This window comes from Argiope bruennichi, chromosome X2 (genome assembly GCF_947563725.1).
Source record: "Argiope bruennichi chromosome X2, qqArgBrue1.1, whole genome shotgun sequence".
In the NCBI taxonomy this organism is placed as follows: Eukaryota; Metazoa; Arthropoda; class Arachnida; order Araneae; family Araneidae; genus Argiope; species Argiope bruennichi.
In genome coordinates this window covers 135,722,390-135,745,121 of record NC_079163.1, presented here as the reverse complement: position 1 = coordinate 135,745,121, position 22,732 = coordinate 135,722,390, and the positions used below count along the sequence as shown (strand labels likewise).

General features: G+C 32.4%; 1 long non-coding RNA gene across 1 annotated transcript; it reads left to right on the top strand.

Moving 5' to 3' along the window:
* Nucleotides 1-12,722: 12,722 nt before the first annotated feature.
* On the top strand, nucleotides 12,723-22,263 carry LOC129960018 (uncharacterized). The gene is made up of 3 exons (XR_008783501.1): nucleotides 12,723-12,804; nucleotides 20,976-21,122; nucleotides 22,035-22,263. It is a non-coding gene; the product is annotated as an uncharacterized LOC129960018 (long non-coding RNA).
* Nucleotides 22,264-22,732: the final 469 nt, after the last annotated feature.

Here is a 22,732-nt window from a genome sequence, read left to right as displayed (position 1 = left end):
AGCTGGAACAAAAATCGGCTGTGCAACCGCCGATTGTGATACGCCCAGCAACACCACAACCGTTGCTGGTTTCAGAACCAGAACCCTTGAGGGTATCCACGCCGGTAGGGACACCAGAAAGTGTGTTCACAGCGGAAATGTCTCCCACAAGTGTTCCGCCTCCATCACCAAGAGCGTCACCCCCCCGGCCACGCAGGCAGCTCTTTCCTGCTAGTCCACAAGCAGCGCAACCTTCACCTAGGCGTCTTCGACAAACAGTAAGAGTAGTTTTTATTATACATTTTTAATTTGATTAGTTTCGTTTTAATAAGGATGGAACTTTGTACATTTGCATATTACCAATAGCAATACTCTTTCAAAATATTTTGATTATAATTATTAATCAATTTATGAAACTAGTAACTATTTTAATCCCAATTCGATACCTGAATTTCAATTCTATACTAGTGTTGAAACGTGGTAGTACATTTAAATAAAAATGTAGTTTCAAAATTTCATAATTTATAATCCATTTTTTTTAATTTAAAATTTAAGAAAACGTGTGTGTGTGTGTGTGTGTGTGTGTGTGTGTGTGTGTGTGTGTGTGTGTGTGTGTGTGTGTGTGTGTGTGTGTGTGTGTGTGTAAAGAAAACCCTTAAAAATGCTGAAAATCGAGGGTAAACCAGAGTAGAGAAGAAAAAGTGCTTAAAACTTATAATAAATAGGCAATGTTGTACAAATTAATGAGTTGTTAGGTTTCATATTCTATTTCCATTTTTAATACTGATTTAAAATTAGATGTAAATATTAAGGGGAGGGGTGTTAGCGAACATCTGCTATTGATAATTATAACTCGAAATTACATGATTCAGATCATTGGAATTTTGATACTTTGGATACTGAATCTGAGCAAATGACCAGTCATGTCGAAACATTTGGTGCAGAATCGGACCAAAGACAAACTTCTGAAATGCATGAATCAACTTTTCTTTATGCTACAATGGATGGAGTGCATTGAACTGGCCCCGTAGGATTAAAACAAGAACAATTCCGCTTGTATTGATGTCATTTTTCAATTGTCTATTGCGCCTTCTAATCTCGTGACTCGCTTTGCGGACTATTATATGCCTCGGAAAGGAAGATCCTTGTTATGAAAAATTAACCAAACAAATCATTGTTTTTTCATAGCAAGGAAGTTCTATGATGAAAAATAAAACTAATCAAAATCCTCGTTAATTCAAGGATTCATTACACACTCTCTTTTTCTTTTTTTTCTCTGCCTCTTTTCGATTCATTAGAAGGAAATAACTGCTTCGAATAATTGAGTTGAATTTGCATCGCTTGTTCCTGAAAGGTTTTAGTGCTGACGTATTTGATGCTTCTAGGTTATCAGCAAGCAACAGTAAAAATGAGATGTGCAGTAATAATAATAATAATTTTAGAAATAGCAAATATGTCGCATATTTTCCCCAATATTGAATCAATGTTAAATATAAGACTTGTATACGCTGAAGTGCCAGAAAAACTGGCACACCAATCTAATATCGTGTAGAAGCCCCACGAGCACGCGGCATTGATTCAATTAATTTCTGAAGATATTCTGTAGCACCATGAGGTCTGCTGCAGAACAGGCACCTACAGAACAGTTCACAAAGACATGGGAGCGCGAGGTCTCCCAAGGACAGCACGTTGCAAAACATCCCAGGTATTCTCGATAATGTTCATGTCAGGGGAATTAGGTGGCCAAGAGAGGAATGAAATTTAGAAGAGAACTATTCGATAGCTACTGTAGACCGGTGGGGTGGTGCATTATCCTGTTGGAATTGTCCACACATGATATGCACGGAATGCACACATGATACGAATGGATGCGGGTGGTCAGAAAAGACGTTCACGTACCTCTGACTTGTCATGATCGAGTGTAGACGTATCAACGGTCCCATTTCATGCTAACTGCACACGCCCCATTCCATCACAGAGCCTCCTCCAGCTTGAACAGTTCATTGTAGGCAAAAGGGATCCAAGAATTCATTGGGTTTTCCCCATAATCGTACACGGTCGTCAGCCCGATACAATTGGAAACGTGACTCGTCAGATAACGTTTCTTCAATCATTGAGAGTCCAATGACGATGTTGGCGAGCCCAGGCAAGGCGCAGAGCTTTATGCCGCCGAGTCAACAACAATGATACACGAGATGGTCTGCGTCTGCGAAAACGGATATCAATTAGCGTATGTTGCACAGTACATGCACTGACACTTGATGAGCCTGCATTCAAATCCACAGCAATCTGAGGAAGTGTTGAACGTCTATCTCGTGTAACGATGCTTTTCAGCCGTCGCTGATCTCGTTCTGTCAAGATCTATTTCCGGCCGCACCGCTGTCGGAGATTTGAAGTTTTACCGGAAGCCTGATATTCGCGGCATACCGTTGAAATAGCCGTGTGCCAAAATTGAAATTTCATCGCTACTTCGGAAATGCTGTACCCCATCTCTCGTGCGCCGACGATTAATCCCGTTTGAAAATCACTTAAATCTTGATAATTTGCCATTGTAACAGCAAGAATCGATGCAATAGCTTCCTCAGATACCTGTTGTCTTATATATGCACTGTTGACCGCATCGCGTTAAACTGATTGGGGGAACATCTCCATTATTTGCATACGACCTGCTACACTGTTTTTATGGCTCTTCAGTGTATATTATATAGTATTTTGAGCTTGTAAAATGTTAATGCTGTAAAATTTTTAAATATAGGGTAATGTTATACTGCATTAAATCTTGTATAATAATGAAAATTTTTAATTTTCCTTTATGTAAATTAAAAGAAAAAAATTTATACACTCGTAATATTTCCTTATAATTCTTTTCGTTTATCCTGGCGCTATTCTTATTATAATAGAAAAGTTTATTTAGAGTATCGAAATTGGACAAGCTAATCAGCATCTTAGACATCCTATTATTGAGATTTGGAAAGGCCAAGATTATGATATCAGTTACCGAATTCGGGAGTTTAGGGAATGTCTGCGCTTCCCGATCGAATTTTAAGTAGACATTTTAATTCCGTAATGATCTCTTGTTAATTTGGAAATTTTGGGGGGAAGAAAAGAGAATTTCTCAGCTTATTATAACAAATTATGGATGTTACATTCAAAATTATTAAAAGCGTAATGTATTATGTAATATGTACTTTTTTACTTTTGATTTATTTTATAAACAGGGAAATTTCAGTATTAATTATAAGAGATGAAATAGTTCTCTGTGAAACGGAGTCTTGTTGCTTTAACTGAACAGAATAATTTTCGGAGTCGGTAACTTGAAAACTAAAAATGTTACTAGAATTCAGTTTGGAATAATGGAATATTCAACATAACAGAATGCACAGATTAATTTGACTATTTATTTCTTTTTCAGTGCATTAAGCGGCACTTTTAATATTTAAAATGTCTCATTCACTTCGGTACGTTATTCAACACATACATGAAGTTCCATAAACATAGAATTTATTTATTTTTTTTCATAGTTTTGTGCCACATACTTGGATTCCATTTAGCACAAGATGCGGAATAATGCTTCGTGATAGTTTATGGCATTTCGAATAACGTGGAAGATATTGTGGAGAATTTTTTTTTTCTAACGGGGTATAGTGTTATCTTTTGGAAGAAAGAATAAATTCATTTCAGAATTATTTGATTTTGAAAAATTGTATTTTAACTATAACCTTGTCTTATTTATTAAAAATTTTTCATCTTTCCTTCTTTTTCTGTGTATTTTGAGGAGTCTTTAAAATATGTATTTTTACAATATTGAAAGTCAAATTTTAGTTTCTAATGCACTCGTATATTTATTTCATTATATTATCAAACGCATTTTATGCGACGTCGATAGACGTTGAATTCATATATCGTTTTTACCGTATTACATGTATTTTACAGTAAGAAGTGTAATCAGCACTGTAAAGAATAGTTTTTTTACATGAATTCTTTTATGTAATACTTCAAATCAAATAATAGCTGGCGTGAAAATCAATATTTATGTACAAGTCCTTAAAATATTTTTGAAAATCTAGGATTTTAAAACTTTGGTCAGATATTTTACAATATCTTTCTTGCAGTGTTCGGTATTCCCAGATATTCATAATATTATTCAAATATTACTTAATGGGCTTACAATCATTATGCCATCTTTTCCTCATTGAAGTAGTAAAATTTTAAGATTCTTCCATGTTATGATCATTTTTAAAGGTAAACATATTCCTAGGCTAAATCTAATTATTTGCCTTCAGAAAAATGTTTTTCCATTTCTTTTTCAGTATTTGCTGTTCTGATCTACTTTTAAAATATTCATTGAGCATTCAAAAGGAATAATCTTAGGTATGAAAGAATTCCAAATATAAATGTTATAAAAATAATAATCTAAACACTTGTACTACATGCTAGTTTCATCTTAGTTTTCTATACTTGTGGAGATTTCAATATTTTCATTATTATAAAGCAGACAGTCGAAACGTTTCTCCTTTGCAATTTTATGTGCTTTCAATTGAGCACGTGGTCTCTCCGGAAATAAAAACTTGATATGACATTTATAAATTCTGTGACTGTCATTCTCGTTTACCTTGAAAGCTCCCGAGCGGTTTGAAGAGTTCTTGATCAAGCAGCAACCCTTCTTCATAAGAATGTCTCGCAAATGTTTCAGTATTTTCATGTTAGAAGGACATGCTGTTCACGACATTTCTTATATTTGAGCATTTGCCTGGGCTCTTTTCAATTCAAGTCATCGGACAAGAATCTTTTTTAAACCTTTTAAAGCACAAATCTCTCATTTTTGTTTCCTTGTATCGTGTTACCGTCATAAAAAGATTCTTTGCATATAAGCGGCTGTCTTTTTCTTATTTGAATTGGCTGTTAAAGGTAGATTACGCTCATTGATACAGTTGCATCTCGTAGACAGGATGTGGTAGAAAAACCCGAACAAATTTTAATATAACTTGAATAAAAATTAATAAGTTAACAAAATATAACAAATGATAATGAGTAGACTTTTACTGATAAATTTAATTGGTTTCAAAGTGGCCTGCTTTTGCAGCGATGCAGAGGCGCAAACGTTTATTGAAATTTTCAGAAATGGGCCGCAATGAGAAATGAGACCAAATTTTTAAGTCCTTTAGTGAAAGCCTTAGACTTCAAAATGGTCCATACACTTTAATCATGTTATTGAGATTCTGTGTTTGTTGTGCCCATTTTCCAGATGTTATCACGTCCAGAAATGTTCTTTCCATCACTCTTCTGTCTTTAGCCTTGTGAGCTGATGCAGAGTTTTGTTGAAACTCACATTTTACATTTGTGTTTCGGCTCACGGAAATATCTTTTAGAATGTCCCACTGGTACACTTTTTGAATTTTTTTAGATTCCTCATCTACAAAAACCAGAGAGATTTTGCAATTTTCGCAAATTCCACCCCAGACCATGACCGACTTTGGATTTTTGCGATGTTCACCAACTGCTGAAGTGCTTGGTGCGTCTATAGACCAGATCCTATAGTTCTTGGAGTTACGAAATTTTGGACGGTAAACAGCTTCTCATTAGTAAAAAAGAATCTCTCAGTTCTGATAAGCGGCCCGTTTCAAAAGTTTTCGGCGTCTTTCGAGCCGCACGAGTTTGTTTTCTTCAGTGAGAAGCTGAACTTTCTGGACTTAGTAAGGCTTCAAACCAAGTTCTGATTTTGCCATTCGTTGCTCTGCTCTGTCTCTTTTTTTCAGTTCAGAGCGATCTTTTTCATAGAAACCTTCGAATTTCATTGAACTCGCTTTTTGATAACCTACGGCTACTGAAATTGTTCACCATATGTTTTAGTTCACTTCCTGTACTTTTACCATCATTGCCAAGCTATTTGAAACGATAGATTGCATCAGACACTGTTTGCCGAGGCACATTAAGCAAATGAATGACTTCATACTGTTCGTTTTCCCAACTTTAAAATAGCATATCTTTTGCTTGGCATTGTAAAAAGACCAAAAATCAGTACATAAACTAAAAGATACATTATAAAATGTTACAACTGAAGTGGTGGTTGTATGATTTTTGCGTGCATTACACTTTGCATACCAGTCATGAAATTGTCAATCAATAGTCTTGTTTACAATGCGGTTGCGTCACTGATGAGGTCAGTTCTAGAAGAGGTTACAACATTTTAAACGTTATCTAAAAGTGTCATATTTGGCAAGAGTTAGCATGATGTTTGACACAATTTCGAATACTTAACGATACGTCCATTAATCAATTTCGTGCGTTTTAATTCTATATGAATAATTTCCACTTTGTTTTTTATGAAAGATGAATTTCTTTTCAATGCATTTATTCAAAATATGTATGATAAAAATCATTCATGAATGATATTTCTTCTCATATAAATAGTGTATCCGCTTCGAAATAGCTATTTCTTCTAGATTTTAGATATAAATGCATTACTTTACATAAATAAATAAGAGTTTGTGTTTCATTAGCTTTTGCTTTATTTCTTCTTGATTCGTTTCTTTAATTCAATAAGTTCGAGCTTTAAAATGTATGTTATTTAAATATAGGCATTTAAAAAAGTTATTTCTTAAATTTAAAGTACAATTAAATGTGGTTAGTGGTATTGGAATGATTTGTAAGGAGGGAAAAGTTGCAAAAGCAATTATTGAAATGCCGTACGTAGTAAGAAAACCTTCCAACTACGGATGTTAAGTTTCTATGCTATATCAGTTTTTAAAAAAAATCAGTTTCCAGAGTGGAACGCCATTACAAATTTAAACGTTTCTGTTTATTCATCGTGGATTTAATTTAAATGTTGTTACATTTTTTTAAATCTGTACTCTTATGAAGATAAATTATTTGTTCATTATATGTCTTTGCATTTTGTATATAAAATATTGTAAGTATACGGTGCGTAAAATAAGCAGCTTACTAAATCAGAAGTATATTAATAGCTGGTTAACTGATCATTTGTATCTGCGAAAATTTTTAGGGGATATTAGCTGAATTCAAATTTAATTTTCTTCTAGTTGCACTATTTATTAAATCATAATCCAAATCTACTATTAAAAAATGAAACAGAATTAATAAAAATTACTTTTTTATTAATATATGTAGTATATGTTCTTTAGAAACTTTAATTTTATTAAAGATCGTTCTTATATGTACAATAAGTCATTAAAAATAGTGTTGAATAAAGTTCTGATAACACTCTTCAACAATATACAAATACCCCTTTATTGAAATGCTTAACTATGCGTTTTTTCTCATATTTTAAGCAATGTAAATATTTCGAATTTCAGAAGAATTCATGGCCGTTTTAAACCTTCCAGGGGCTCTGAGATAACGAAAATCTCAAAGCCCTCCTTTCCCTCCAAATTTTTTTACTGACTTCAATTTAATTTTAATTCAGCAATTTTAAGTAGTACATTTTTAAAATTGAAGTTGAAAGTCCCTTTCTAAAAAGTCCATATCAATATTGTACAAATAAAAAAAAAAGGGCACAGTTAAAATGTAAAATTAATTTTAAGCAAAATATTGAAAACAAAAGACAACTTTGTAAACACTCTAAACAATTTTGTAAAAGAAGAGAATATATTTTTTTAAACTGTAAAGCTTCCAATTTTTTAGAATTAGAAAATAGCATAACGAATAACTTGTAAATGGTAATTAGGAATATTACTAGAATAAAGTTCTAAATTTAATTTAATCAATACTTGATTATGACTTGAATAAATTTGATTGCAGGGCCCTCTATCATTAAATGAAAGTATAAAACTAAATACCTTTCTACAAATATTAAAAATTATCAAGAGCTGACAATTGCCAACTTTACCTATTTAAAAAATCTTGCCCCCCCCTTGATTAGAATTAGTTAAATAATTTTTTGGACTGTTGGCAATACAGCTTCTGTATAGTAGATTCAAATTTCTTGTGAATTTAATCATATTTAATAAAAATGGCTTCAAGGGCATGTTTCGATGTGCCCATTGATTAGGATGTTCTTAAGCGATTTTTTTTCGGGGAAACAATGCACAAGTTGCAGGTATTTTGCTATGGGCAAAAGTCTGGTTATCTCAAAATGAGCCCATAGTTTTCAGAAGTCCAGTCGAGATCAATATAAGATTTCAAGAGCAAAGGAATTTAGAACGTTAGTTTCTTTATTAAAAGAAATAAAGTCAGATTTCTGTTATTGCATTGCATGAGAAATTCTTGCTGCAACATAAAGAAGTTTTTAAAGAAATATTTTATTTCTTCGTAACTATATAAGTGTACATTCACTGTAATTTACTTTCATTCATAATTCATTAAACTTTGATTAAATATTAAGTATATTTCCATTATAGAAATTTGTAATCGTTTTATTAAAATGAAATGAATAAATTCTTACTTATATATTGCTAAATAAAAGAATTGCATTATAATACTTATGTAACAATTATAATTTAATTCTCAACATAGGCTAAAAGTTTGGTGGTTTTCTATTGGATTTGAAGGAATATTTAACAGAGAATTATTCTTTAGTTTTCCTTCTACTATCCACAAAAAAATAATTTAAATTATTTCTTGTGTCACTTCTATATTTAAAAATTACCGAAATAACCTCGCACCAGAAATGTTCTAAATACTTAAAGTATAAAAATATTTTTACCATTGTTCAGCATTCATTTATTATGAAATTTATACATGGCTAATATTAAATATCATTTGCGCAAAGAAATGCTTCCCCTTTTTCCTAATGCAAACAACAACAACAACAACAAAATACAATTTGAAGATAAAGGATACAAAATGAAGAAAAGCAAAATAAACTCGGTTTGTAACACATGTAGTAGCTAAAGGTCATTTAGTATTTAATGTATTTCTTTTAACAAAGAATAACTTTTTATTTAATGTTGATAGTTCATGAAACATGGTATATCAGCGAGTTTTAATTTTCATAATATATTCTAGAGAAATCATTTTAATTTGTATTTACGTAAATGTATATTATTTTCACTAAGATATACTTTTTTAAAAATTTGTTCCAAACAATCACGGATTTATTAAAGAAAACATATTTGAAAAAAAGGGCTTAATTGTAATTTTACAATGTTTCACAGAATCTTCATCTCTTTTGAATAATCTTTTTTTAAAAATTTTATAGGCTTTCTGCAATGCAGAAAACTCGCATAGATGCTATACTAAATCTACGCTAGAAAATTGCATGAATCTAATTTGCTTGTTTGGAAAAGTTTACAAATAAAATTTCAGATAGAGCTGTTAACTCTAAAATATGTTTTTAGAGAACGAGCTTTCTTTTAAATATATATATATATTTCTGAACGTAAAAACAACTTTTGTGCAAATAAAAATACAGCTATTTGGTTCTCTAGTAACACACGTATATTTGGGTGAAGGGAATATGCAATTCAGTACATTTAAAAATATTAATACAAAAAAATGTTATCTCTGACTTAAACTAACGAAAAGATATAAAGTTTTCATATAAACGAGAATACTAGATTTTTAAATATAAGATAAGATGTATTTTTATAACTATACCAGGCTTATTATTTCATGTGTGTATGAATTATTTATTTGATTACCAGAAATTTAAAAGCTTTGAACAGATTTAATTTCAAAAAATAGGAAATTTATCAACCGTTAAATTCTCTTATTGACTTGTGTGCTATTAATTAGCTGAAATGCACATTTAAATGATCCACTTATCTTAACCCTTTAAAGGGCCATTTTTTTCTAGTCATATTATGTTAAAATATTTTTAGGCTTGAAATTAGAATAAGAAAAGGGATTCATTTAGCTTATTAGATAAATTTAATTTGATTAATTAATTAATTTGGTTAATTAATAATTAAGTAACAAATCAAGGTACATCATTTTGTCTGAGATAAAGAACTGAAGCATCTAAGTTTCTGACTTACTAAAAAAAATTTGTCAGAACTTATACCAACCTACATAATTTCATACAAAGATTGATAAATTTGGTTGGAAGCATACTTCCCACGGCCCTAGAAAGGGTTAAAATAGTTGGCATAGTTTGAGATGGTAATAGTTAAGTTCAGGTGTCCTTTTTTAGAATGGAATTTCTATTTCGGATTTTCTTTATAAAGTTTATTGATTTTCATTTGAGAACTATATTTAACATACTTTGACTGTGAATGAATAATGCAGGAAATTGATATGATTTGCCAGTAAAAACTATTTTTTTACTGTAAAGTTTTAGAAAGTTATCACGGAAAAAAGTCAATATTTGTCTTAATTTTTGATTAATTAAAATTATAATTAAAAATTCAAAAAATCACTTTCCTACACTCCAAAGTATATATTGGCCAAATGTGATAGGCAGATGGCCTGGTGTGTACAGAGCCAGCATACACACATTGAGACAAAAGTTTTTTCCTTGTGTTTAAGCATCAAAATTCAGTTAAAATACCAATACATTTTCTCGCCTTTTATCAAACCTAGACTAATCTTTCCCTATCCTCTTTTTTTGAAAGAGCTACGCATACTTTATTGGCCTTTTAAGACCCGTACGCATCTGTCCCACTAAAATAAAAAGATGTGAACAAAAATTTAAAAAAAAATTAATTTCTATTCTATGATGTAATAACTTTGTCCGAGTTTTTGTTCCGCACCCTGTACAATCAAGACTCCTATTATTTCAACTCCTATTATTTCCAGTGGATTACGTTTTGAGAAATGTTGAAGAAATTTTCCATTGGTCTTTATAATGTGTCACTGTACAATCCACCCATTTCTCGACAAGCAGTTAAATATTGGAAAAACATGATTTTGAGACATTGCTCAAAGCTGTTATTCAAAAATTATTGCCATCTGGTTGCGCGAAACAAACATAATCAGGAATTCTCAGTCTGTGGGCTGTTTTCGTGAATTCTTGCTTATGCAGTTTTCGTACTGAAACTCTTCTTGTATTTTTTTTTTAAAAATACGGCATAAAAATTCAATAGATAATGAGCAAAGAGAATGTTAGAATGCATATTAGATGCCGGATAATAAATAGTACATATTAGATGCCAGTATTAACAGGATCATATAATTTGTTTGATATTTTAATCTCTTTTAAGCCGGATAGTATAGGATAAGGGCATACTAAAGCACACACACACACACACACACACACACACACACACACACACACACACACACAAAATAGGTATTTATTAAAAATTTGGCGCTCATGATTGAATCTTGCTGATGAAGATAATTATTCCTTCAGGCCACCAGAGCAGCTGCCAGGCAGGCACGAATAAACATCAGAAGGTGCCTGGAAATCGAAGAAGTAAGTGAAATGCAATTCGTTTCAAAATTTTAATATTTTAAACGCTTTTAGTACTTTCATACCCATTGTTTCAAAGCGCAGCATACTTTATATTGAAATCAAGGTATATTTAAAAGTTCGCTTTCTTTATTTCGTTCATATGTTCATCACATGTAGCATTCTTTTCAAAAATAAAATCCTGTTTCCCTTCCTGTTAAAGGGAAAAGTGGCAAATTTCATGTCATTCATTATTCTATATGAATGATATTTGGAATATTGAAATGGAAGGATTTTTCTTTTCTATCAAAACCTAGTGCATAAATGCAATTATAATTAAAGAGAAGACCTTTAAATACGGGCAATTTCCGATTGTTAATCTCATTATTTTGGTAGAAATTCATTGTTCTATACATTTTTAAAATTATACTCTACCCGATTAAAAATTCTGCAATGATTGCGCAGCAATAACAATTCATTGGAGGCGTTTTTTCAATTTGAATAAAACCCATTCATACGAATCCCTTTTGTGATTCCAGACTGAAGTTTTACGGTTTTACATAGATTTTGTATTCAGGCTGTTTTATTATTTCGGGATGTGGGATTTCAGAACCGAGTATTCGCTTACTTTCAGGTGCACTAGAATTTGGGAATATCGAAAATCCATTTTCATTTTCTCATGACAATCTACCTTAAATAGTTTCGGAGTTTAATGAATTCATTTAATTGGTTAGGTTATTAAAATAAAATTAAATTAATTAAAAGATTAATATATTAAGTTCACTTCTGTCGTCTCTTAATAGTAGAAAAACTGTAGATTGATTCATAACCTTACTGACAAATAATACACTTTGAAAAAAATTTGATAATAGCGACAAAAATTTATTTTCAAAAACTTTTTTTAACGCATTTTGTTATATATGATATTCTGAATTGAGAACTTTTTATACAGAATTTTTTTATATATATATATATTAAACTAAAATTATATGCAAGTGAGAACTAGATTTAAAAAATGTAGGTTATTAAAAACAACAAATGAAACATAAATACTAATTTAAAATTGAATCTTTTGGCATGATTAAACAGCTATATTCCAAGTTTTTTTTCTTCTGATGTAATGGTTTTTTTAGTGTGCTGAAATATACACTAAATATATCTCTGTAAGAAGGCACTTGCCTCTCTTCAGTTTCTTCTAACACATGAACACATCCTTTTTATAATTCTCTGCTAATTATTAAGTTAGTTTTGACTCTGCCTTTTTCAATCTTAGGAGCCGGAAGTGAGGGAGAGACTTGACATTCCACGAGCTACATTTAGGCGCATTATAAGAGAAATGCTTGGAGAGCTAAATGCTGAGTTGCGAATCGAAAATGACGCTATTGAGTTGATGCAGTATGCTGGCGAAGATCACATTGGCCAGCACTTCGCCAGCGCATCAAGCTTAGCCCTGCAAGCCGGACGAGTGACGGTCCGGAGGGAAGATTTTGACCTCCTCGCCAGCTTGCAGGATGCCATGGGTGGACGTCGCTGAAGTGAGTGCAACATCTTTATCTTATGTGGATGATTTCACCTTATCAGCGCCCTCTCTAGCGATAATGTCTTTCCTAAAAAAAAGGCAAACTGTCATCCCTTAAACATATATTGTTAAAAAAAATTGTTTATTCTGAAAAAATTCAAATAGATTTAAATTACAATGAGCACAAATATTTTGAAAGAAGCATATAACTCTACATATAATTGTTTATCAAGTAATTCAAAATAGTTGAAATTAAGAAATACTTGAACCTATCCACAAACTGCTAACCACAACATTTACTATACATTTTAATGTTATGTTGAAATGAGACATTTCTTTTTTTTTTATCAAACAAAGGTAATATGAACTGTACTAAAATAGCATTTTTTTTTCTTTTTGCACTTTATTTTTGCTGATATATAAATGACAACCTTAAATTTAAAATAAACATATCGATGCATCCATTTTTGCTTTAAAATACAATAAGTCTAGTTCAAGTGAAGAAAATGGTATTATAAAGCAAATGCTAGTTGTTTGAATATTTGTTAAATGTTTAAGCATCCTATTTAGATTTGCAAATGGATTTTTAGATTTTTCGTACAAATTATAATTAAAAAAATGCTTCCCACGCGTTATTAAAACAAGTTTATTTACTTTTTTAGTGCATAAAATTTGACGCTTTATTTTATGGCAAATTATCCTGCTATAAAAAAAAAGAATCCATTTCTTTTATCCCTTTTAATTTAAATTAACATAGGGGAGATACATAAATATATTTAATGGAGGCCGAGAACAGAAGAGATATTACAACAAGAACAGTTACAGATAAGATTACTTATCATGCTTTGGCAATTGAACATGCAAGATGTGCCGATTACTGTCGGCACGTACCAATGTTAAATGTGAAACGAATGGAATGTAAAAGGCAAATGACAGAAAGATTTGATTTATACAGAATAAATGTAAAAAAATATTAACAAAATTAAACTATTACTGTGACAACGGCGGAAAGTACATAATTAGAATATTTGCTGACTATTTGAAAAATCAGTCTTTCTCGTCAAAAGACGGTACCAAGAATTGCACACAAAATAACATCGTTAGAGGATTAACAGAATTCTCTATATGACACTCTGTCAGAAGCTCCATACAATCTCTGAGCTGATGCAACAAACACAGCTAGATACATATGACCAACCACAGCATTGAATCGTAATCTAATAATATTTATATTATTAAAACATCAGATATTGAGCACTTAAGAGCATTTGGTTACAAAGTACATTCCAGGCAAAATAGAACACAAATTAAGGAGAAATTAGTTCCCAAAGCCGAATAATGTGTGATGATTGTGTATGTGGAAGGCGTGAAAGGATACAGATTTTAGCCGTTGAATGTGAGAAGAGTTAAGTTCTTACCAGCAGAAGTGTGAATTTTCAATAACATGTTTTAAATACAAAGAAAACTCTTCTTGGGTACTAAACTAAAAAATAGTTTTATGCTACCTGTCTATGAAAGGAGTATCCCTTTTTAGACCCCTAACATGAACTCTCTGAAAGTGATTAAGAAAGAATTGAAATATTACGAGGCAATGAGTCTTGTTGATCAAATCGGAGAAGAAATGGATTAGACTCCCTAGTATAACTGCTACAAATAAAGTTAGATAAAATAATAAAATCCGTAAATCGCCAAAGCATTGAGACGATTACATATTGTACGATATAAAAGAGATCGTAAAAATAAATAAAAAAAACACCTCTATATTAAATTAAGAGGATTCTATATTTTTGAAAGTAGCTATGGATTCCTTCTATGCTAAAAATTGGAAAGAAACTATTAATGAGGAAATAGACAGCTTGAAGCGAATTCAAACCTGGCAACTAATCCCAAACACCAAAATCGTCGGCTGTAGCTGGGTGTTTCGAAGGAAATATGACGAGGCAGAAAGCTTCTTAAATGCAATACTATTTACTAAGGACTATTTCCAGATTCCTGGTACTTATTTTAATGAATTTTCAACAGCCATGAAAATCGAATCAAATCTTTTCGAATTCTGATGGTATTTGCTATTGAATTAGATTGAGCTGCATCAGATGGACATTACTGCTTCACAGATTCTTGGTACTCTGAAGATATATTACTCAGCCTGAAGGTAGTTCTGAAAAGGGAATGAAAGAAGCCCTTCTTATTTGTCGTTTGAAGATATTACGAGAATCGAGTCTGGAATATTTGGGTGAAAACAATTTGGATTGAAAGGTTCCATGGCAGATCCATATATTTATTGTAATTAAGAAAGGGAACTTGAGGGACTGGAGTACATGAAGACGACTTCCCGATCCTTGGAAAGAAGGCAAAAATTAAAGACTTCAAAAATAAAAAAAAAAAACGTTTTGATTTATCGAAACGTTTATTTTTAGAGATTAGGCGATGTGGATATTGTCCATTAGACTTGATAAAAAAAAAATTGAAGGGGTCGTTAACATCAGATCAATCATCCTATGCCGAAGAAATACTAAACAAATTTAGAATGGGAAAAATACTAAAGTAGTATCAACTATGTTGGATTCTGGCATGAAATACCATTTTCTTGATCGCTATTTCCAAATAATAAATATTCCGTACATACAAGCAGTTGGCAGTCTGCTGTACTTTGCTCTTGCGGTATACTACTAGTATGTCGCATCAACATATACGAATCAGTATACAAATCAAACGAAATTTGGAGAAGTATACACACATTCAGTTACTTAAAAGCAACCGAAAACTAACCTTCAAGAAGCCAGGAGAAAAAGTAAAAATTTTCTCTGATGTGATCGAATCAAATGAAAAATTTTTTAAACAGGTGCCTCATTGTATTAGGTGAAACAACCATTCATTTATTTACAACCGTATGTATTTTCAAAAAAAGCAATTTGTTTTCATCTAGATCAATATTATTTACAAATATCAAATAACAGTTCAATCACGAAATAGCTCCTTGATCAAATCGAAAAATAAGTCGCCAAAAGAAAGAGAAAAGAAAAACCGGTAACAGGCTGTTAGCTCTAAACGGCTATTTCAGGGGCCATTCCGGAAATCCACCGATCTTTATCGGGTTGGATCCAAACACAATAAACCCAATCATACGGACCTTCTCACAAATTAAGGAACAATTTCTCGGGACACCGACATTTCTCCGAATTCTATTCGAAGTCTCTCACTGTTCTCATCTCTGTCTTAACAATACATATACCGCATTTTATTGTCGTGAGATATCCACCTCAGATTTCCTCATTGGTGAACTTGAGTTACCTATCACTCAACAGCTGATCAGCAATGCTTCCTCAATGGTGTCCACTTGATTGTGGAAGTGTCTGTTAAGGGTCCATCTTTGTGGCTGACCCCTCTGGCTCATAAAAAAACGTTTAGTATCTGGATATCTTGACATGAAACGGATCCATTGGCGGTTCGTATGCACTTAACTATGTGTGGGAAAACGGGTGATTCTACAGCTTGTCGGAATGCCAATTGCCATTGAGGAAAACGTTACAAAGGGACTGGACAACTTTCACCGATGAAGTTGAATGGAAATTCGGCAATGAAGATCGATCGAAAAAAAAACACAACTAAACAGCGTTTTTAACCATGCTCGGCCATTATGTGTTTCTCATATTTCGAACATGTAAGCTATAGGAAACCAACATCTCTCATTGACTTCTATACTATTGTCCAGCAGATTATATGAAGCTTTTAAGAAGTCCAACACTGAATGCCTATTTTTCTCCTATGAAGAAGAAAAGTAGGCTAATCATAAAAAAAAAAATAATCTACAATTAGATTTTCTCCACGTTTTAGTCCTTCTTCTCTCGCAAAAGTAAATGCAACAGCAATGACAAAAGTAAACTCAACGAGTTGGATTTTTAAATTCAAGCGAAATTCTTGAACGGAAAATTTATTTACTTGTCGTTCATGCGCATATGAGAATGAAAATTCGAGAGAGCTTCGAGTGAAATGTCTGAAATTTAGGCTATATCTTTTTATCAACAGAAGTTTTTTTTCTTTTTCCTTTGAGCAAAGATTTTAAAAATTCAATAGTACATGATATTCTGGATTGAATATCGGGTAAAAATTACAGAAAGATATCAGCATTGTTTTTCGTAAACCGATTCTTGAAAAACGGTAGGCAGGAGGCTTGTCGAATAGGTTATAAATATTTTATTTAAATTGTTGGAGCGAAAAAACTTTAATGTTGCTTCCCAATTTTAAATGCTTTCTGTATGATCATTATTCAATTGAAAGTGCTAAGGCTCACCTCTCTGCATTTTCTGATATTCCAAGCTACACGTCGTGAATAGTGCTTTTAAATGTTTTTCCAAAAACAATTGTCATAAGATTTTTCCCAGATTTAACAAATGGAAACATTAAAAATTATAGAAAATATTCAGAACAGTACACATAAAAAAATAATTTAAAACTGTGTTATATGTGTAGTGTTCTCTGTTTTCTTTTATCTTATTTTTAATTTTTGTACATTTAAATTTTTGTAAGATGGCAACATTGGTTGTCCAGCAACAACGGAGATAATTGTTTTGATAAAAAAATCAATTGTGTTCTTTTTCTAAGTCATCGTGTAAACTCAACTGACGTAAACTCAAGAATAGAAAATGGTAGACGAAACATTGATCGCTCGAGTTAGTATTAAAGTCCCAGCGTTTTGGAAACCAAACCCAAAGATATGGTTTCTTCAGTTGGAAGCTCAATTTCGAAATGCTGCAATTGCGACGGATCAAACGAAATACGATTATGTCGCGAGTTCGATTGACGCTGAAATATTATCACAAGTGTCGGACATTCTGACCAATCCACAAGGGACGACAAGTACGTGACTATTATCTTCACTGAAACCGAAACGCAAGACCCAAAAGTTATTAACTGAGGTGTAATTCGGCGATAGAAAACCTTCGCAGTTATGTGAAATGAAGAATTTAGCTTCAGATAAATAAGTAAAGATATTTGAAAACTCTCTGGCTTCAAAGATTACCCACGGAAATCTCGAGCATTTTATACATCAGTTGCGACGATTTAGTCAAATTGGCGACAATGGCCGCTAAAATGTGGGAGATAAAATCCACGTTTCATCAGAATACCGCTGTAGTTTGCTGAAGAGATAACAAGGTTTTAGTTAACTACAAGAACAGATTTCAGAGACATACACACAAGTTAATGAACTGAATAAAAGACATTATTCTAGGCGTCAACAGTCCAGATCCCTCTCTAGAAGTAATTCTATTAAAAGGCGTAGTAGCGGAAATGAAAGTATATTTTGTCATTCAAGGTTTGGCAATAAGGCTTTCCAATGCAATAATCCTTGCAATTGGTCTAACAAAACCAACGTTCACTCACAGGAAAACTAAATCCCCGACGCTCGCAGATGACAGAGGGCCAAGGGGTTGAGATGTGTTGTCTTTTTATTCGTGAGGAGGGGAGCGTCTGCCAATTTTTAATCGATACTGGTGCAGAAATTTCCATTACCGATAAATCCACCATTACCGATAGAAAAATTACTGTTGCAAAGCTGGAACTCGTCACTGCAAAGGGAACCAAAATTAAAACTTATGGGCAAAGGTTGCTAAAATTGGATTTGGGACTGAGAAGATCATTTGATTGGCCTTTTGTGATAGCTGATGTTAATAAACCAGTAATATTTATTGACTTCTTGTCTCACTTTCACTTTTTGGTTGACAGCAAAAATCGTAAATTGATTAATGGCGTCACTTCATTGTCCTCTATTGGTGTCGTTTCACTAATGCTTCATGCAGTGCAGAGTCCTTACGAAGGAATCCTCAAACAATTTCCAGATCTTTTGCCGCCAACACTCGTCAATAATAAAATAAAGTCATAATATTGAGCCTCTCATTGAAACTAAAGGGTCCCCAGTTGCGGCCAGGGTCAGAAGACTCTCAGCCGAAAAATTAAAAGCAGCAAAAGCTGTATTTTAGTTTCTGTTGCAACAAGGTCTTTGTAGACCATCAAAACTTTATGTCAGTCCCCTACAACTCACACTTAAGAAATCAGCTGATTGGAGATCATGTGGAGATTACAGGGCCCTTAATAATATCAACGCTATTTCCAGAATTCATACCATTTCTACACCATCTCCAATTGATTACGTAACTATTGCAGAATTTCAAGATAAAGATTTACCAATTTTAAAAAACAACCCAAGGTTGAGAATGGTTCAGATTCCCATTCCATACACCGACAAATCGATTTATTGTGATGTCTACAAACAGTAACCTCCCACACATCCCCTTGAAATTTCGCCGACAGATATTTTCTTCTATTCATACCTTATCTCATACCGGAATTAGAAGCGCAAAAAAAAAAGTTAATCACGAAAAGTTTAATATGGCCAAATATCAATAAAGATCGTCAGTTATGATGTAGGGAATGCATTGAATGCCAACTGAATTTCAAAGACATACAAAGTCGGCTCTTATAGACTTCAAGGCCCCACCAGAACATTTTCACAACGTTCACATTGATATCGTTGGTCCCTTGTCTTCATGTCAAGATTTCAGATAATTACTAACGATGACTGATCGTTTTTCAAGATACGTGAAGCACTTCCCATGACGGATCAATCATCTGAAACAGTTGCAAAGGGCACGTTTTTAACCTGGACTTCTCGTTTTGGAATACCACAGCGTATAACGTCTGATCAAGGAGGTCAGTTTGAAAGTAAACTCTTCTCATCTTTGAGCAAATACTTTGGTTTTCAAAAATCCAGAATAGCAGCATATCATTCGCAATCGAGCGGATTGATTGGAGGACAACACAGGATTATAAAGGTAAGTTTGAAATGTCACTTACAACAAAACAAATCTTGGGTAGACGCTTTACCTTTGATTCTTCTCGGATTACGTTCGGCACTGAAAGAAGATATAGGATACTCTTCAGCTGAGCTTCTTTACGAAAGTCCCCTCTGTTTACCCAGAGAATTTGTCACCCCGATCCCTAATATCATACACTCAGAATTCGTGCAAAAGCTACAAAATATTATCCGTATCACGAAACCTTCTGCAAAACCTCCTACCCATCGCAATACAATCGTATTCGTTTCAAAACACCTTTTGAATGGCTCGCATGCTTTCGTCTACAATAACGCGACCACTTTATCTTTGCAATCAGTTTCTTGGACCTTTTGCTGTCAAACACCGAGCACCGAAGAATTTTGACACTGGAATTAATGGAACTGTCAAAAGAATTTCGATTGATAGACTAAAACCATGTTTTACCATAAAAGACAATGATGAGCAGTCTCTTGAAAACCACAGGCACATGCATTATCCAGATCTGCACATCCAGTGTGAGCCGCTGGGAAAAATTTCAACGCCGGTCAATCGCAACCATACCACACGCAGTGGAAGGACCGTCAAGTTTTCACCCCATTTAAAAGATTGTCTCCTAATCGTTTTCACTGGGAAGGAAATGTTTCGAGTCCTCTGTTTTCCTTTTCATCTTATTTTTAATTTCTGTACATTTTAATTTTTGTAAGATGGCAACATTGGTTGCCAAGCAACAACGGAGATCATTATTTTGATTTAAAAAAAATTGTGTTATTTTACTTAAATCATCGTGTTATCTAATTTTTTTTCATTTAAAGATTAGATTTTATTCATTTTTTTTAATATTTTACCCGTAATAAACTTTTAATATAAAATATCCACTTCAATACTTCATGTTTATCTGATCATTTTTTAAAAATTACATAGAATTTTATATTTTTCCAATAATAAAATAAATTTGCTATAAATAAAGGAAAACGAGCATTATGAATTCAATGAACAATAGTTTAAAAATGGCATCCAAAATCTGATGGCGAATATGGGGAAATAAGCATAAAAGTAAAAATAAAAATGAGTTCGATTTACATTTTTTTCTTTTCATCAATGGTCTTTTTTTTTCTTCCTTCCAAATAATTTAGCACCTGTGGAAACGTACTGGTGAAATCCGTCACTTGAAATTTGTTTTAAATAAGTTTTCTTTGAAATGCTATAATGCCTTCCTGTCTTGTTCTGTATTTAAATTACTGAAATCAACTTAACTTTCTTTTTCAACCGAAAATTTATTGCTCTACATTTTTGTCATGCAAGAAAACAAATAAGTTATGGTGGTTCTGAAATTTTTCTTTCCTCCTTTATTTAGATTTGCGTCACCTGTCTGTTTGACTTTTCATCACCTATTAGTTTGTCATTACCTGTTCGTCACCAAAGGCCTGTCACCATTACCTGTTCGTCACCATCTTGGGAAAAAAATCGATAAAAAAGCGGGGGAAAATTATTTTTTATTCAGGTAAATTTTTAATTTTAAAGCATTTAATTTTTTTTGTGACAATATGGTCATTGGCAGCTTTGAAAGTTCACTTTTTTTATAGAAAACTTTTAAATAAAATAAATTTAACGAAATTGATTATTTTGACATGCTTTTTTTTCAAATGCTGTAAACAAAAACTTCCCTTAAATTTTAGGCATTAATTTCTAGAAAATGATTAAGAACATTTTTTAAAATTATTTATCTTTGGAAAGTTATTAATATTTAATTAGGTATTAATATTAGGTTAGTTAGTAATAATAGGTTAGTTAGTAATATTTAGTTAATTATTTATAACTTGATGAAGATGAAAACAAATTGCAAAATAAATTGAATTAACTGTGTGAATAATTATGTAAGGAACATTTAAGAGACTGATAATATCGTATAACATCTTAACACCGTAAAATATTTTAAGCTATTTTTTCAATAGTTTATCAAAAATATATTTCTTGGATAAAATAGATCTATAAAATATAAAAAAATAAATAAATTTCAAAAAGTATGTAAAAATTATTTTTAATAAAAAAAATTTTTAGCTGCCAATGCACCATTAAAATATACATTAAAATAATACATTTTTAAATTTAAGATCTCATCATTTGTGCCAATAAAAAATAACTTAAATTTCTTTGTGAAAATATAGAATAATTTGAATTGTTTGTTATCAGATATGTTCAAAAATTGCAATATATAAATAGTATTTCCTAATGACAGCAGAATATTTGAATAGATTCAAAATAAATATTATTATAAAGATTATATTGCAAGAACAATTATCAGTAAAATCAATGATTTTATAACTAAAATGAAATCAGTATTTTAGGTTTATAGCTGACTTGTTTGGATAAAACATGAACAATTATAAAGTGAATTTCGTTTTTGTATCTCTAGATCCTTCTTTTAGCGAGTGCTACACAGAAATTGGGAATCTTGCATATCCAGATGAGTGTCTGCTGTCCTTTACCATATTGGACTATTTTCTGCTGTATAAACTGCACGTATACTAAAGAAAGCAAAAAATAGATAAATAAATAAAAAATCCTTCTTTCAGCGAGTGCAGCACAGAAATTACCAACTTTGCGTATCCAGATCAGTGTCCGCAGGCGTATACCATATTGGACTATTTTCTTCTCTTTGAACTGCACGTATGCTGAAGAAAACAAAAAAAAAAATGGACTGAAATCTCTGTCTGTTGCCTGACAAAATATTTCCTACTGTCTTGCCTGCCAAAATGTGGACTGAACTGTCTCTCTGTTGCCTGACAAAATGCGGACTGAAGTGTCTCACTGTTGCCTGACAAAATGCGGACTGAAGTGTCTCACTGTTGCCTGACAAAATGCGGACTGAAGTGTCTCACTGTTGCCTGACAAAATGCGGACTGAAGTGTCTCACTGTTGCCTGACAAAATGCGGACTGAAGTGTCTCACTGTTGCCTGACAAAATGCGGACTGAAGTGTCTCACTGTTGCCTGACAAAATGTGCACCGTCTTGCCTGCCAAATTAATTACAAATTTGAAAAAAATCCTTCTTTCAGCGAGTTCTGCACAGAAAGTGGCAATTTTGCGTATGCAGAATAGTGTCTGCAGTCC